This window comes from Nomascus leucogenys, chromosome 18, assembly GCF_006542625.1.
Source record: "Nomascus leucogenys isolate Asia chromosome 18, Asia_NLE_v1, whole genome shotgun sequence".
NCBI lineage: Eukaryota > Metazoa > Chordata > Mammalia > Primates > Hylobatidae > Nomascus > Nomascus leucogenys.
In genome coordinates this window covers 64,844,929-64,860,872 of record NC_044398.1, presented here as the reverse complement: position 1 = coordinate 64,860,872, position 15,944 = coordinate 64,844,929, and positions in this window count along the sequence as shown.

The window sequence follows — 15,944 nt, the reverse complement described above, 5'->3', positions numbered from 1 at the left end:
GTAATGAAATAATTAGATTTGTATGTGTCTGCATGTATTTGTGTGTGTATGTGTGTGTGTGTTGTAAAATATAGTTTGTTTTATTTTCTTTTCGGGTAAGAAATTATACCATGATTAACTATATAATTATCTTTCCACTTTATACATTTTGTGACTATGTTTTTTCAGACTTACAAGTTTATTCATATAATATCTTTTTGATTGCTTGCTTAATCATTCTTGTGGCACTACACAGTAATTCCTCTATTGGTTCTAATAAAATGGTATAAATACTTTATATTGATATAGCTATGTTTTCTTTTTCAAGTTGCTTTTTCCTGCTGTATGTTTTCCCACCCTGCTAGGGTATTTTGTTGTAATGGAGTTTCCTTGGTATTTTCATTTTGTCATGTTGATAAGCAATGTCACTTTTCTGTCATTGTCTACAGTTTTTTACTAGATTGGTGATTACTTGTTGTCATATCAAATTTATGTTAATTTGATATAACAAGTTAATTTGATATGTTATATTCCTTGTATGTGGATATAATTTCTAAATTATAAGAGTCTGCCTCCAGTGGTCTTACGTGAGAGACCGTGAAGTGTTTCTGGGTAGGGTGTAACTATAATTTATCTTCAGAGAATTAGTACGTGCATTCCATTAAGAATGAAAGAATAGTTATTTAAAAGGGACTCTACACTTCTTGGTGCTCCAAGTTCACACTCACTGCTTTGTGCTAGAAGTGAATACAGCAACAGTCTGCACCTTGGTGGCAGAGGAACAGACAGAGATGAGACTGTCAGATTTTGATCATTTGATCTAAAAATGCCCCAGTGATTAGTCACTGCAGTTGGCTGTTTCTGACCTGCATTAAAATTACTAAAATCCATAATTAACTGTTACCATATGAAATGAGCTCTAGTAAGAAAGAGAAGGATCATGTTTGTCTTGTTTGAAATTGTATCTCCGTAACTGTGCACATTGTAAGAAGTAATCTTAGGGTGCACTTGCTGAAAACACATCTTGAGAAGAATTTATGTGCAAGTAGGAAACCAGTAAGGTAGTGAAGAAAGCAGGACAGGCAAGGGGACAAAGCCCAGCATGGGGGTGATTTTAATCAAAGTTCCATGGAGTGTAGCTTCAGCCTGACTTTGCAGGGGAAGTCTGGAAGGCAAATTAAGACCCGTATGTGGTTTTTTTTTTTTTTTTTTTTTTCACACTCAAGCTAAGGAAATAAGCTTTTATACTGCTACAGTAGTCAGTCATCTATTGAAGACCACATGTGGAAGATGTAAATTCTTAGGAAGCTGCAACAGTTTATGCATTAGGAAAAAGCAGCTTGAAGACAGGCCTCAGGAGAGTCACAGGTGCTCACAATTCGAAGCAGAGCAGCAGTACAGGAGAGACGAAGTGACCTGGGTTAAGAATTTCATATATCTGCTTCAGGAATCCCTTGCACTGGTGACGTCCCATTACGTTTTACATTAAGTGTATTCCAACCAAACTCTGTGATTTTTTAAAGGTGGTGATTCATCATAATTCAGTGGAAAAATATAAAAGGAGAGGTTAATGAGATACACAAAAGCCCTGCTGTTAGAGTTGGTGCCAAGGCTATATTTATTTTTTCCTCCCTCTTTCACCCATTTTAGATTTCCCTTGCCCTCAACCAGCACTTCTTGTCTAAGTGGCTTACTTTGTTGCATAATATACTGGTTTTCATAATTTTATTTAGGCCATGGTTGTTGTAATTTCCTTTAGCGCTGAAATGGGCCATGGCATACTATGATTGGCCCTAATGCACAAACCAGTTGCCCCCATTCGTATTCATGATGCACAAGGTTAATTACCCTATGAGCAAGATAGTTCCTCTTTCCCTACTGCCTTCCTGACGTGAGAAAAACAAAATAACCTAGCAGCAGAGGAGCTTAAATTTAGTGAAATGCATACTATAACTTGAGTGGAAAATTCCCTCACTGGAATGAAAATCCCTGGACTGATAGAACTTGGAGTTTCAAAAGCAGAAAGCACAAACATTGGGAGTGATGGTGAGTGGTCCACTGCAGTGTTCACTCACCCATGATTTCTGGATACATGCGTTTTTCCCTTTGAGCACAAAACATCATTTGTTTATAATACACACTGCATCCTAATGGACAGTACACCAACTTCACAGGATTTCTCCCCAAATTGACACTTTATATGAGGTATTATGGGGCTAGTTTCCTGGACTGCAAGATTAGCAAATTTTGGATAGTTCAGTAAGTGGTATAACCAGTACTTCCCATTGTCACGTACCAATTTTCCCATCTTTTTGGCCACACAGTGAATCACTTGGTCAGAGACAATGTCATGTGCAATTTTATGTCAGTAAATCAGAGACTGTGGGCATTTAGATATCAGTGCTAGTAAAGACACTGTGAGCCAGGGAAACAAATCCACATTGCAAATATGCTTGAGTCCCAGTAAAGACTATTTAAAATATGTTTTAGGTGGATGGTGTTTGACATAATCGAATTGTAACATATGTCCCAGTTGATTATTTTGAGGGATAGTATTATAGCACGGCTCTATATTATCTCTCCTCCTGATACATCTAACACTCAGGAACAGCAGTCACTTAATACTCTTTCATGGATCCATGTTCATGCCTCTTCTTATCCTCCATATCTGGTTGTCAAAAATTTATAAATCTCACTTCTTCCAGACCCCTGAACAGCCAGCCACATTTGTCACAGTGTAGGAGTCCATATGTAACCAAACCTCAGGCAGAACTTGACCCACATGAAGTGGATGACCATTGCTGCACACTGGGGGGATTTACCCTGACAGCATTCCTCTCAGGACACAAATGTGTGAATGTTTAGTATACTAGAAGCTGGTTTTCAGCTTGTACAAACACATTGAATTGATCCATACATGAACACATGAATATGTGATGCATGAATCAGACTTGGTTTATTTTTTTCTCCTCTAACAGTTGACCCATAAAGTATCTTCTGTGAGGTTATAGGTGTCAGTTAAGGGAAAGACAGCTTTGAGTAGGTGCAGCAGCATGTGCTTATAGTCCCAGCTGTTTGGAAGGCTGAGGCGGGAGGATTCTTTCAGACTAGGAGTTTGAGGCTGTACTGTGTGCTGTGATGATTGCACCTGTGAATAGCCATGGCACTCCAGCTTTGGCGACATAGTGAGACCATATCTCTAAAGCCAAAAAAACAAAAAACAAAAAAACAAAGACCACCTTATCTGCCACAGATTCATCTAGCACCACAAGATCTGTGTAGTAGTTAAGTTATACTTGTAAGCATCTATATGACAGTCAGGACTTTCCAGAAAGCCATCTATTCCTCCTATTTCCACTCAAAAATGGCATCCTTCTACATAATCTGTGAAGTGCATCAAGCTATTAGTCTCAAGTGAAATAATATATCTTGCATCCAAAACCAAAGAGGCCTGACAATCACTATTATTCTTTAGAAAGTGCAGAGTACAGTCACTTGGCCTTGCCGTAGAAGGGCTGTCCAGTGAGTTAGTCCTGGTCTTATGTGAAGAAGAATTCAAAGCAAGATTAGAAGAGTAAGAGAATTGGCCAGGCGTGGTAGCTCACGCCTGTAATCCCAGCACTTTGGGAGGCCGAGGTGGGCAGATCACCTTAGGTCGGAAGTTCGAGACCAGCCTTACCAACATGGAGAAACCCGTCTCTACTAAAAATACAAAAAATTAGCCAGGTGTGGTGGCACATGCCTGTAACCCCAGCTACTCAGGAGGCTGAGGTAGGAGAATCGTTTGAACCCGGAGATGGAAGTTGCGGTGAGCTGAGATCATGGCATTGCACTCCAGCCTGGGCAACAAGAGCAACAAGAGCAAAACTCTGTCTTAAAAAAAAAAAAAAAAAAAAAAAAAGAGTAACAGAATTATTGAAGAAATATGTTGATGAAAAAAAAGATGGGGGAAGGGGCAGCTGGAGGAGGCTGGGGGCACTGCCAGATTTAAATGGTGATCTGAAATGAAAAACGAGATAGAAATAAGAAAAAGAAAAAGAATCTGGCCACACGTAAACCAGTACTGAGTACTAGCCCATTAAATGGATGCATAATACTCCAATATCATACAGGGACAAAAACAGTAACTGGCATTACAACACCTAGTCTTCATTGGGTATTTAGAGGGAGCAACTACACAACGCTTTCAGAGAGAAATAACAGCAATGGCAACTTCTTTCATTAAAAATAAACTTATAAATTGTCTTATCTAATGAAAAAATCTAATGTCAATAAGAAAGTCAATATTGTAAATAAATAAATGATCACCACATAATTTCTATTCAGATTACTAAGCTAAAGACAATTTTAAAATACATTTAATTGGGGTGCCCAAAAATATAAACAAGGGATGACTAAGACAGAAAATGGCATCATGAAATAAAAAAAGGTAAATGTAAAACAAGAATAAATATCTGTAAAAAACATATTGACTACATTGGAATATATATCTATACATTTATGTACGTCTACATCATTGCTTATATCTATACTTAAATTACCATTGATAGCCATATATTTTGAAAATTAAAAGCTATACCATCCCATTACAAAACGAGTAGAGTGAATAAAACACACACAGACAACTAAAATAGACCTAAACTCAAATCTGTAAACATTTCTACATCTCAAAGGACATACAGACAACATTTAAGAAATATAAAATATAGCTTGAGATACTCTGATATAATTTGGCAAATGAAAAGAAGAAATATCAAAGTACAGAGAAACTGTAAGTAATTTGCTCTCAGTCATCGAGCTAATAAATAATCAAGCCAGAATGTGAACATAGTGTCTCAACCCAGACTCGTCTTTTAAAATATGACTCTCTATTACATCTAATGTTGCTTATTATTCTAAAACTCTCAAAACAAAGTACTCATTGCACATTTGAGTAAAAATAAAAGTTGAGAACAGTGAGCTGCAAGAAACAGTAGGGTACCCACAAATTATAAAAATTGATCTGTTTTATTATAATAATTAACTACAAAAGTCACTATAAAAATGCTGAAATATTTAGTATGAAATACAGGAAAGAAACTAAAGAAGTTATGAAAAACTTATATGAAGCAGAAATCAGAAAGGCCGAAATAAAAACTTTTAAATAATTATAAACAGGAAATATAAATATGTTAATAGAAGTTAAGTACTTTCCCTGCCTACTTCCTAATATTTAATATTCATATTGTTATTTTAAGTTGTCTAATTATTTATTTTGATTTTATATAAAATAATAAAACCTTTTTTATTTGCTTTAACAAATTCACATGATTAGTATTAATTAATGATAAGAAAAATGAAATTATTTCACTAGCATTCCTTTCCTTCTCTACCTTCTAATTGTTATTTCTCAAGTTCCTATATTCACACTAACAGGATTTGTAACATTTATATTTGTAGTCAATTGTTTAGGCATAATTTTAAATGCGAGGCCCACATTTGATGCTTTAACTAAAGTGGCTTTGTTCATTCTCTTAGGTGGCTGGATTTTATCATTACATATTTTTTTCTTTTTAGAAATAATTTAGTTGCTGTGTAAAATTATGTGCTTACATTTATAATTTTTGGTAGATATTGCTGTTTTATCTGCATGTGGTAAGGAGAAAATGGAAGAATCTGATGTCCCCCACTATTGACAAAGAAACAACCACATTTATTTATTTGTTAGCCCCATCTCCCATCTAATTAACTAAAATTATTTCTAGAGTACCTATCAGAAATATTGAATAAAAAAGTAAGACATGGGAGAGTACATATTGCATGACTTCATCTATATAAACAAACTCAGTCAAAATAAGTTCGTAGAGTTACACATAAGGATAGCATTTACCCTTGCACAGGTAATGACTCAAAAAGGGTAGAAGGGAGGTTTAGGGATTTCTGGGAATGTTTGATGCTTTCATCTGAATGTTGGTTACATTACTGATTACATAGAATTGATTTGGTCAAAATATACTGAGCTTTTAAAGTATAACTTCAGCACCTTTCTGAATGAATATTATACTTCAATAAAAAGTTTACATTTTACAAAGACATATGAACATTTTACTTCTTTCTAAGCAGTATAGGCTAAGCATATTATATCCCGAAGCACATTCAATGCTCCCCAAATCACCAGGTTATTTGCCATTATTCTTCTCATTTTGTACATAAACACAAACACATACACTGAGAATTTTAGTGGTAGAGTGACTGGTACAATGTGACCAGGCAAGAGGAAGTTCATCTGAGATTTGAGCCTGGACTCTGCTGTCAGAGCCTAAGCTTGCTTCTGACTAGCAGCTGTGCTTTACTTCAGGCCATTTCCGTGCCAAGAGAAGGCAACTGCCCTTGCTAGAGTTCATCTGTTGCTAGAGTTTGTCCAAAGTCTTGCCATTTGTACCTCCCTCAACTTTAACATAATTCCTTTATGTGGTGCAAAATCTCTGATGAAATTTATTTTTCGCCTGGGGGTTGTGGGGACACTAACTACCCAAGGAAAGTTTTACCTGCAATCTCAGTAGTCAGTTTGTTTGTACATTTCCCATCTCTCTTAAGTCATCTTTTTGTAAAGTATGACGTTGTCTTAAGTAAAAAATTAGAATTTGTAAGAAATGTATATCCAAAGAGTTAAATTATTTGCTTCTGACACAAATTATCATTCAAGGATTAAGAAAAAGTTCTGATTTTTTAAAAATCAAGTTTTGCAGGCAGAAAGCATGAGCTTGTCTCAATAGAGTATTTCATGAGGGACAGTTTCTTAATGCAGATGAGACAATCTGTCTTTGCTAAAGTATGTTCTCTTTGGGGAAAAAATAGGTTCCATTTCAACACTCCACAAGTGATAAGTGAAGCATTTCAAAAATAGAAGCCGCTAGATGTGTTGACGAGACAATATGTCAGCGCTAAGAGAAAAAAAAAACCTGCTTGAAAAGGCTAAACTTCACCCTGTCTCCACATGCCAGTTATTTAAATTTCTACAGCTGTGTAGCACTAACAAACCTTATGGTTTAGAAGCTGGAAGAAGAGGTGATCATTTTCATCCAGTAATTAATATTTAATGAAAATTAGGTATTTCTACAAAATAAACATTGAATTACAATTTCCCTTTTAACACAATAAGATCATACTTAACAAAAATACTTAATTTCAGAATTTAAAAAGAAAAATCATGTAAGAAATCAGCCCTACACAGATGAACAAAACATAAGTCACCTGCTGATCTTCACTGTGTTGAGATTATAAAAATATTAAACTTGAAATCAGGAAACCTAAATGTAATTATTATTGTATTTCTGTTTTCCCTATGTGATCTAAGACAGAATTCTTGATTGTCTGGTTGTCGGTATTTCAATTTAGGAAAATTAGGAAGTTGGAGTAAATTCTCTTCAAGGTTTCTGTAGCTCTGAAAATTTCTGATCCCATGATATGCAAAAAACATCCCACCACAACCTCATTTTTGTTTAAGAAAATTCACCTATCAGAGAGTTTTTGTGCATGCCATTCCCACTGACTTCAATATCTTTCTTAAATTTTTGATTTAATTAATGCCTATTTATTTCTCTGGGACATAGAAGCCACATCTATAAAAAAATGTTCTCCCCAGATTAATGACTGTGTCAATTCTGTTAATATTGGTTCCCATTGGTTTTACACTCATTCACTCATGTCACACTATGGAAAAAATTATTAAAAAAAAGGTTCAAGTGAAAGTGTTTAGATAAAGAGTACAGTCTGTCAAATGACCCCATGTTTAGCAAATAATATTAATGAAGGACCTAGAGTTTCTAATAAAATATGATGGACAAAGTACCTATTCCTATCCTATTCATTTAACCTAGGAAAACCCTGTGTCAATCTGGACTGCTCTTCCTTACTGCCATCTGAAGAAAACAATTGAAAACAACAAATTCTTTATCTTGGTTTTATATTTTTCTTCACCTTTATTTTTTTTTTTCTATCTCTGTCCGTTATCACACCGAGAATTTGACTGCTTAAATAAAACTTTGGTCAAAATCTGATACCTTATGCTTTCCAGAAGTTGTTCAATTTCCTTTTATTCATGTATTCTGGTAGAAAAAGTCAAAACTAATCTTATATATTACTTTGTAATAACCCAACACACCTCACACAGATTTTTATTTGTATATTTTTACCAGATCACATTGATTTGTGTATGTTTTCTACATTTTCATTCATGTAAATTGAGTTTTTAATTTGTATATGTTTAATGGGATTCAAGTTCAGTTTTCTTACATTCATAGATTGCATAGCAGTGAAATCAAGGCTTTTAAGACATCCATCACCCAAATGATGTATATTGTACTTATTAAGTACTTTTTCATCCACCACGTCCTTCCCACCCCCTTACTTTTCCAAGTCTGCATCTTCTCTCATTCCACTCTCTACATCCTTGTGTACACATTATTTAGCTCCCACTTATGAGTGAGAACATGCCATATTTATTTTTTCTATCTGATTTGTTTTACATAACATAATGGCCTCCAGCTCTAATATGGTTTGTTCTGTGTCCCCACCCAAATTTCATTTCAAATTGTTATCTCCATGTGTCAGGGGATGGATTCGGTGGGAAGTGATTGAATCATGGAGATGGATCCGCCTATGCTGTTCTCATGATAGTGAGTGAGTTCTCATGAGAGCTGATGGTTTTAAAAGTATTTGGCTGTTCTTCCTTCACTCTCTCTCTTGCAGCCTTGGAAGAAGGTGCCTGCTTCCCCTTTGCTTTCTGCCATGATTGTAAATTTCCTGAGGCCTTCCCAGCCATGTGAAACTGTGAGTCCATTAAACCTCTTTTTTTTCTTTTTTAATTACTCATTCTTAGGTAGTATCATTATAGCAGTGTGAAAACAGTCTAATACTGGAAATTGGTACCAGGAATGGGGTACTGCTATAAAGATAACCTGAAAATATGGAGGCAACATTGAAACTGGGTAACAGGCAGAAGTTGGAAGAGTTTGGAGGGCTCAGAAGAAGACAGGAAGCTGTGGGAAAGTTTGGAACTTCCTAGAGACTTGTTGAATGGTTTTGACCATAATGCAGATAGTGATATGAATGAAGCCCAGGCTAAGGTGGTCTCAGATAGAAATGAAGAACTGATTGGGAACTGGAGCAAAGGTCACTCTTGCTATGCTTTAGCAAAGAGGCTGACAGCATTTTTCTCCTGCCCTAGAGATCCATGAAACTTTGAACTTGAGAGAAATGATTTACAGTATCTAGTGGAAGAAATTTCTAAGCACCAAAACATTCAAGAGGTGACCTGGCTTATTCTGAAAGCATTCAGTTATATGCATTCACAAAAAGATGGCTTGAAATTGGAACTTATGTTTAATAGGGAAGCAGAGCACAGAGGTTTAGAAAATTTGCAGACTGACCATGTGGTAGAAAGAAAAACCCATTTTCTGGGAAGAAATTCAAGCCAGCTGCAGAAATTTGCATAAGTAACAAGGAGTCAAATGTTAATAGTCAAGACAAAGGAGAAAATGTCTCCAAGGTAAGTCAGAAACCTCACAGCAGCCCCTCCCATCATAGTCCTAGAAGCCTAGGAGGGAAACATGGTTTTGTGGGTCAGGTCCAGGACCCCACTGCTCTGTGCGGCCTTGGGACTCCATGCCCTGTGTACCAGGTGCTTCAGCTCTAACAGTGGCTAAAAGGGGTCAACACACAACTCACGCTCCTGCTTCAGAGGGTGCAAGCCCCATGTCTTGGCAGCTTACATGTGGTGTTGAGCCTGTGGGTGTGCAGATGACAAAGGTTGTGCCTTGGGAGCCTACATCTAGATTTCAGAGAATGTATGGAAATGCTTAGATGTCCAGGCAGAAGTCTGCTGCAGGGGCAGGGCCATCATGGAGAACCCGTTCTAAGGCACTGAGGAAGGAAAATGTGGATATGGTGCCCCCACACAGAGTCCCCATGGGGGCACTGCCTAGTGGAGCTATGAGAAGAGGGCCACCATCCTCCAGACCCTAGAATAGTTGATCCACCCACAGCTTGCATGTGTGCTTGGAAAAGCCACAGGCACTCAAGTGTGAGCCCATGAAAGCAGCCGCAGGGGCTGTACCCTGCAGAGCTACAGGGGTGGAGCTGCCCAAGGCCTTGGGGTGATCAGTGTGCCCTGGATGTGAGACATGGAGTCAAAGGAGATTATTTTGAAGCTTTAAGATTTAATGAGTGCCCTGTTGGGTTTCAGACTTGCATGGGACCTGTAACCCCTTTGTTTTGGCCAATTTCTCCCATTCGGAACAGAGCATGTATCCAATGCCCATTGTATCTTCGAAGTAACTAACTTGCTTTTTATTTTATAGACTAATAGGCAGAAAGGACTTGCGTTGTCTCAGATGAAACTTTAGACTTGGACTCTTGAGTTAATACTGGAATAAGTAAGACCTTGGGGGATTGTCGTGAAGGCATGATTGGTTTTGAAATGTGGGAATGCTGTGAGATTTGGGAGGGACAAGGGACCGAATAATATAGCTTGCCTCTGTGTCCCCACCAAAATCTCATCTCAAATTATAATCCCTACATGTCAGGGGAAGGAGTTGATTGGAGGGGATTAAATCATGTGGACAGCTTCCACCATACCATTCTCATGATAGTGAGTTCTCACAGAATTGATGGTTTTCAAACTGTTTGGCTGTTCCCCTTTCGCTCTCTGTCTCCTGCTGCCTTGGAAGAAAGTTCCTGCTTCCCTTTCACCTTCTGCTATGAGTGTAAGTTCCCTGAGGTCTCCCAAGACATGTGGAACTGTGAGTCAATTAAACCTCTTTTGTTTATAAATTACGCAGTCTCAGGTAGTATCTTCATAGCAGTGTGAAACTGGATTAATACAAGTTCCTTCCATGTTGTTACAAAAGACGCATGATATAGTTTGGATTTTTTTTTTCCCTATCAAATCTCATGTTGAAATATAATTCCCACTGTTGGAGGTGAGGCCTGGTGGGAGGTGATTGGATCATGGGGACTGGTTTCTCATCCACAGTTTATTACCGTCTCCTTGGTGCTGTCCTTACAATTGTGAGTCAATTCTCATGAAATCCTCTCTCTCTCTCTCTCTTCTGCTTTCACCATATGACATTTCTGCTCCCACTTGACTTTTCACCATGATTATGAGTTTCCTGAGCCTCCCACCCTCATCCCCAGAAGCTCAGCAGATGTCAGGACCATGCTTCCTGTATAGCCCGCAGAAGCATGGGCTAATTATACCCATTTTCTTTTTAAATTACCTGTCTCAGGTATTTCTTTACAGTAAAGTAAGAACAGCATAATACAACATGATTTCATTATTTTGTAATATTTAATTATATATATACACACACACACACACACACACACACATATATATATGTATGTATGCCACATTTCTTTGTCCAATCATCCATTGATGGAAAATTAGGTTGATTCCATATCTTTGCTCTTGTGAATAACGCCATGATAAAATACATGATTGTTATCTCTTTGATGTAATGATCTTTTTCCCCTTGGGTATATACCTAGTAATAGGATTGCTGGACTGAATGGATTGAAATGAGTTCTACTTTTAATTCTTTAATAAATGTCCATAATTATTTTTGTTGTTTTTCTTCTATCTCTATTTTGAATTTCTATTCAGATTGTATTGGACATCATAAATTTCCTGAGGATTTAACTTATCCTCTAATGCCAAGACCGACCTGTCTTTGTGGATTTTTAATTTGCTTTTATCCAATTGTTCAGCCTGCTCACTCCATACAATTATGACAGTTTACAGAAATAATTAAAAACGGCATCTCTGTGGGCAACATTCTTTCATCATTTCAGCATGTCATGCCTATCTGTTACAATTATGTTTATTTGCTCTTTCTTTTGAAACATTAAAAAATATGGGTAATAGAATTTATCTGCTTTAGTTATGTTGAACTAGAAGTCTCTACTTGGACACTGAAATTGCAAGTTTGGAAAGTAGAGCATGTCATGTTAATGACATATAAATCATATAAAAATCCCAAGTTTGAAATAAATAAACATGTCTCTTTGTTCATGAAACAATGATTTATTCCTGATTTTAAAGATGTTATAAAATCAATAGCTTTCTTATTTCTACTGTCACCTGGAGGTGATGTATTAATATTGCTGTCATTGTTTTACTTGCCCTGACAACTCACATTTAATGCAGAAAAACAACTTGTTTCTTGTCCAATGCATTACCGCTATGTGCAGTCATCCATTGGTGATCAATACACTGGTAGCAACATCTCCACTTATTCCTGCTGCTTAGCACATATAAACATAATGGTTTACAGCAGCAAAAACTAATGAACTATAGATACATATATAAAAATAAATAATCTTAACAAATAAGTTTTTGGAAGTAAAACAATTTGGAAGTACAATAGTATGTGTAAAGTGTTGTAAAATATTCAAAACATAAGTATATATTTATATGTCATAGTATAAAACATGCATAGTGTTAATAAACCATATAATCATGATATGTAAGGCAATGGAACACAGAACTGTGGCTGTATTTGTAATCATTTTTACTGTATAGCCAACTGAAGCAAATGTGGCAAAACACTGAACTTAAAAAAGCTGGAAGATGGGGAGGAAGCAAAATAAAAGACTGGTTCACCTGAAAATGTGCAGATAAAAGTCCACCTGAAATTCTGATGCAAAGGCATGTTATATATTTGTAATCTTGGTTATATCACTTTATATCCTTTAGCATGAGTTTCATCTATATCTGACTGTCTAGGTCTCCTTATGTGTTGGGTTCTCATTTTTTTTTTTTTTTTTTTTTAGACGGAGTTTTGCTCATGGCGCCCAGGCTGGAGTGCAATGGCACGATCTCGGCTCATTGCAACCTCTGCCTCCTGGCTTCAAGCGATTCTCCTGCCTCAGCCTCCCGAGTAGCTGGGATTACAGGCACCTGCCACCACGCCCGGCTAATTTTTTGAAATTTAGTAGAGACGGGTTTTCGCCATATTGGCCGAACTGGTCTCAAACTCCTGATCTCAGGAGATCTGTCTGCCTCGGCCTCCCATTCTTATATAAAAATATGTACTATTAAATGTTATTACCATAATTATAAAATTAAGCTTATCAGGATTAGTTGAAAATGTCAAGATTCAAGCTTTACAGAATAAAAGAATGTTAAAGAATGCATAGCAACAGAATTATCTTAGTTGACCCTCCAGGTGTACTAAATGTTCAGATATTCAGGTTTTTTTTTCAAGTTTTATTGAAATATCAGGCTCTCAGAGAATTTATATTTAGTTCAATACATTTGTTTAAAATACAGATAACTTGAACTTGTCATTTTCAAGTGTCAAGATTTAGTTGTGTCAATTGCTTATTTGTTAGGCAATTATAATAATAAAGTATCAAAATTGAAAAAAACCCTAGCGCTCATTCCTTAAAATATATGTCTTACCCATATTAGAAGAAAGACAATATATATCATAAAGCAACATCCCAAACAGTTCAACATATTTCTAGGTTACTAACCAAAAATGCAGGTTTTTAACCTTGTGGTCACTCAGTGAATTACTGAAACCTTGAGAAGAGACTAGGTCTTCTGAGTTTCTGCCAAGCATCTATTCAATCAAATCACAAAAGATGTTGATTAATTGCCATAAACATTAATTCATCAAATTATTCTTTTAGTAATTACTGATTATTATCGTCTTTAGGGCAAGGAGAATGTTTTCTTTGATTCTAATTCATGCCTAATAGCTATCACAGAAAACAGACATTCAATAAATTGTTGCTGAATAAATGAACATACATTTGTTATGTGTCAGAACTCATGCTAGCTTTTAAAATGTTTTGTTTTATTTATGTGTTCATTCATTCATTCATTTATTCATTTATTCATTTTAGAGACATGGTTTCACTTTGTTGCCCAGGCTGAAGTGCAGTGGCATTCATAGCTCCCTGAAGCATAAAACTCTGTGCTCAAGGGAACATCTCACTTCAGTCTCCGGAGTAACTGGGACTACAGGCAAGTGCCACCACCCCTGGCTGTTTTATTTATTTAGTTAGTTTCTTTGGAGAGATGAGATCGCGCTACATTGCCTAGCTGGTTTCAAACTCCTGGCCTCAAGCAATCTTCCTGCCTTGGCCTCCTGAATTGCTGAGATTACGGACATGGGTCACCACACCTGGCCCTGTTTTATTTTTAATTGATGAATAATAATTGTATATATTTATGGGGTGTGATGTGATGTTTTAACACATGTAGACATTGAAAAATGATCATGCTAGCTGTTTTAAATATGTTATGTTATATAATCTCAGTACAATCCTATGAGTAAAATAGCATTACTTTTCTATTCTCTTGATGAGACATTAAAGAATTTTCCTAGGTTCATACAATGTTGGAGTCAGGATTCACACTTTAAGGATTTTGACTCCAGACCAATGATATTTGTTCCCACATAGTAATGCTTGATCAAATCATGTCACCCTACCCTAAAATTTTATTTTACATTACTCTGCAATCAACACACATGAACACTATACAAAATACAGTGTTCTAAAATGAGGCTGGGAGCAGTGGCTCACGTCTGTAATCCAGCACTTTGGGAGGCTGAGGTGGGTCGGGTCGATCACCTGAGGTCAGGAGTTCAAGACCAGCCTGGCTAACGTGGGGAAATCTCGTCTTTAAAAAAATAAAAAAAAAAAATACAGTGTTCTAAAATAACAGACACATTAAATTACTTGAGTTAAACACTTATATACATATATTCTACAAAAATCTAATTTTGTGGAAATTAAATTGATTAATATATCATATTATTGCACTGTAATATGATTTAGCATGTTAATTTATTCAATACTATATTTTTCATATTTCAGTAATCAAAATTTTTCTAACTGGACGAAAAATATCAAATGTTGTTGCACATGAACATAGGTGCAAAGATCCTTAAAAATATTACTGAATCAAATTTAACATAGTGAAAGGGTATGTGTTACATATGAAAATCACATGGAATTTGTTTCAAGAATAAAAGAATGGTTCAACATTCATAAATAAATTTAATTCATCATGTTAATAAACTGCATAAGAAAAATCAAAAGATGATGCAAAGAAAACATTCAACCAAATTAAACACCCATTTATGATTATAAACTCTCAAAATACTAGAAATAGAAAGAAACTTCCTTAACATAAAACTAGGTAATATACAAAAACCTATAGGTACATTACACTTAAATGTGAGAGAATGCAACTTTCCCTTTAAGATTAGGAACAAATCAAATGTTCAAGTGTTTTTTTCCTCTTCATTCTCCTTCAACATCTCCTTAACTAGTGCAGGAAATAAAAGGAATATAGATAGGAAGGAATAATTAAAATTGTATTTATTTGCAGATGAACTTATTTTCAATGTAGAAAACTCTGTATGCTAAACATTGTAATATGATATTATGTTGTTAAACTTGGTATGTTAGACAGTTAATTTATCTAAAAATACAATTACATTGTATTCAAGTTTATAAAATACTACCAACAATTTCCCACCCTATTCCAATCCACATAATGAATATTTTCTAAGCCAATATAGCAGATGTATGTATTCATTTCTCTTTTTGCTCTGAGCATAAGTATTTTAGAATAATTTTTCTAATGAATAAGTCCAAGGTTACTTCATTGACTCGATCATTATACTATTCAAGCAGTTGTATAAAAATGGAAACTTAATCCTCACCTACTTTTTTTTGTTTGTTTTTTAAACGGAGTATCACTCTGTCACTCAGGCTAGAGTACAGTGGCACTATTTTGGTTCACTGCAACCTCGACCTCCCAGGTTCAAGCAATTCTCCCTGCCTCAGCCTCTTGAGTAGCTGATATTACAGGCGCCCGCCACCACGCTTGGGTAATTTTTCTAGTTTTAGTTATAGACTGGGTTTCGCCATGTTGCCAAGGCTGGTCTTAAGCCCCTGACCTC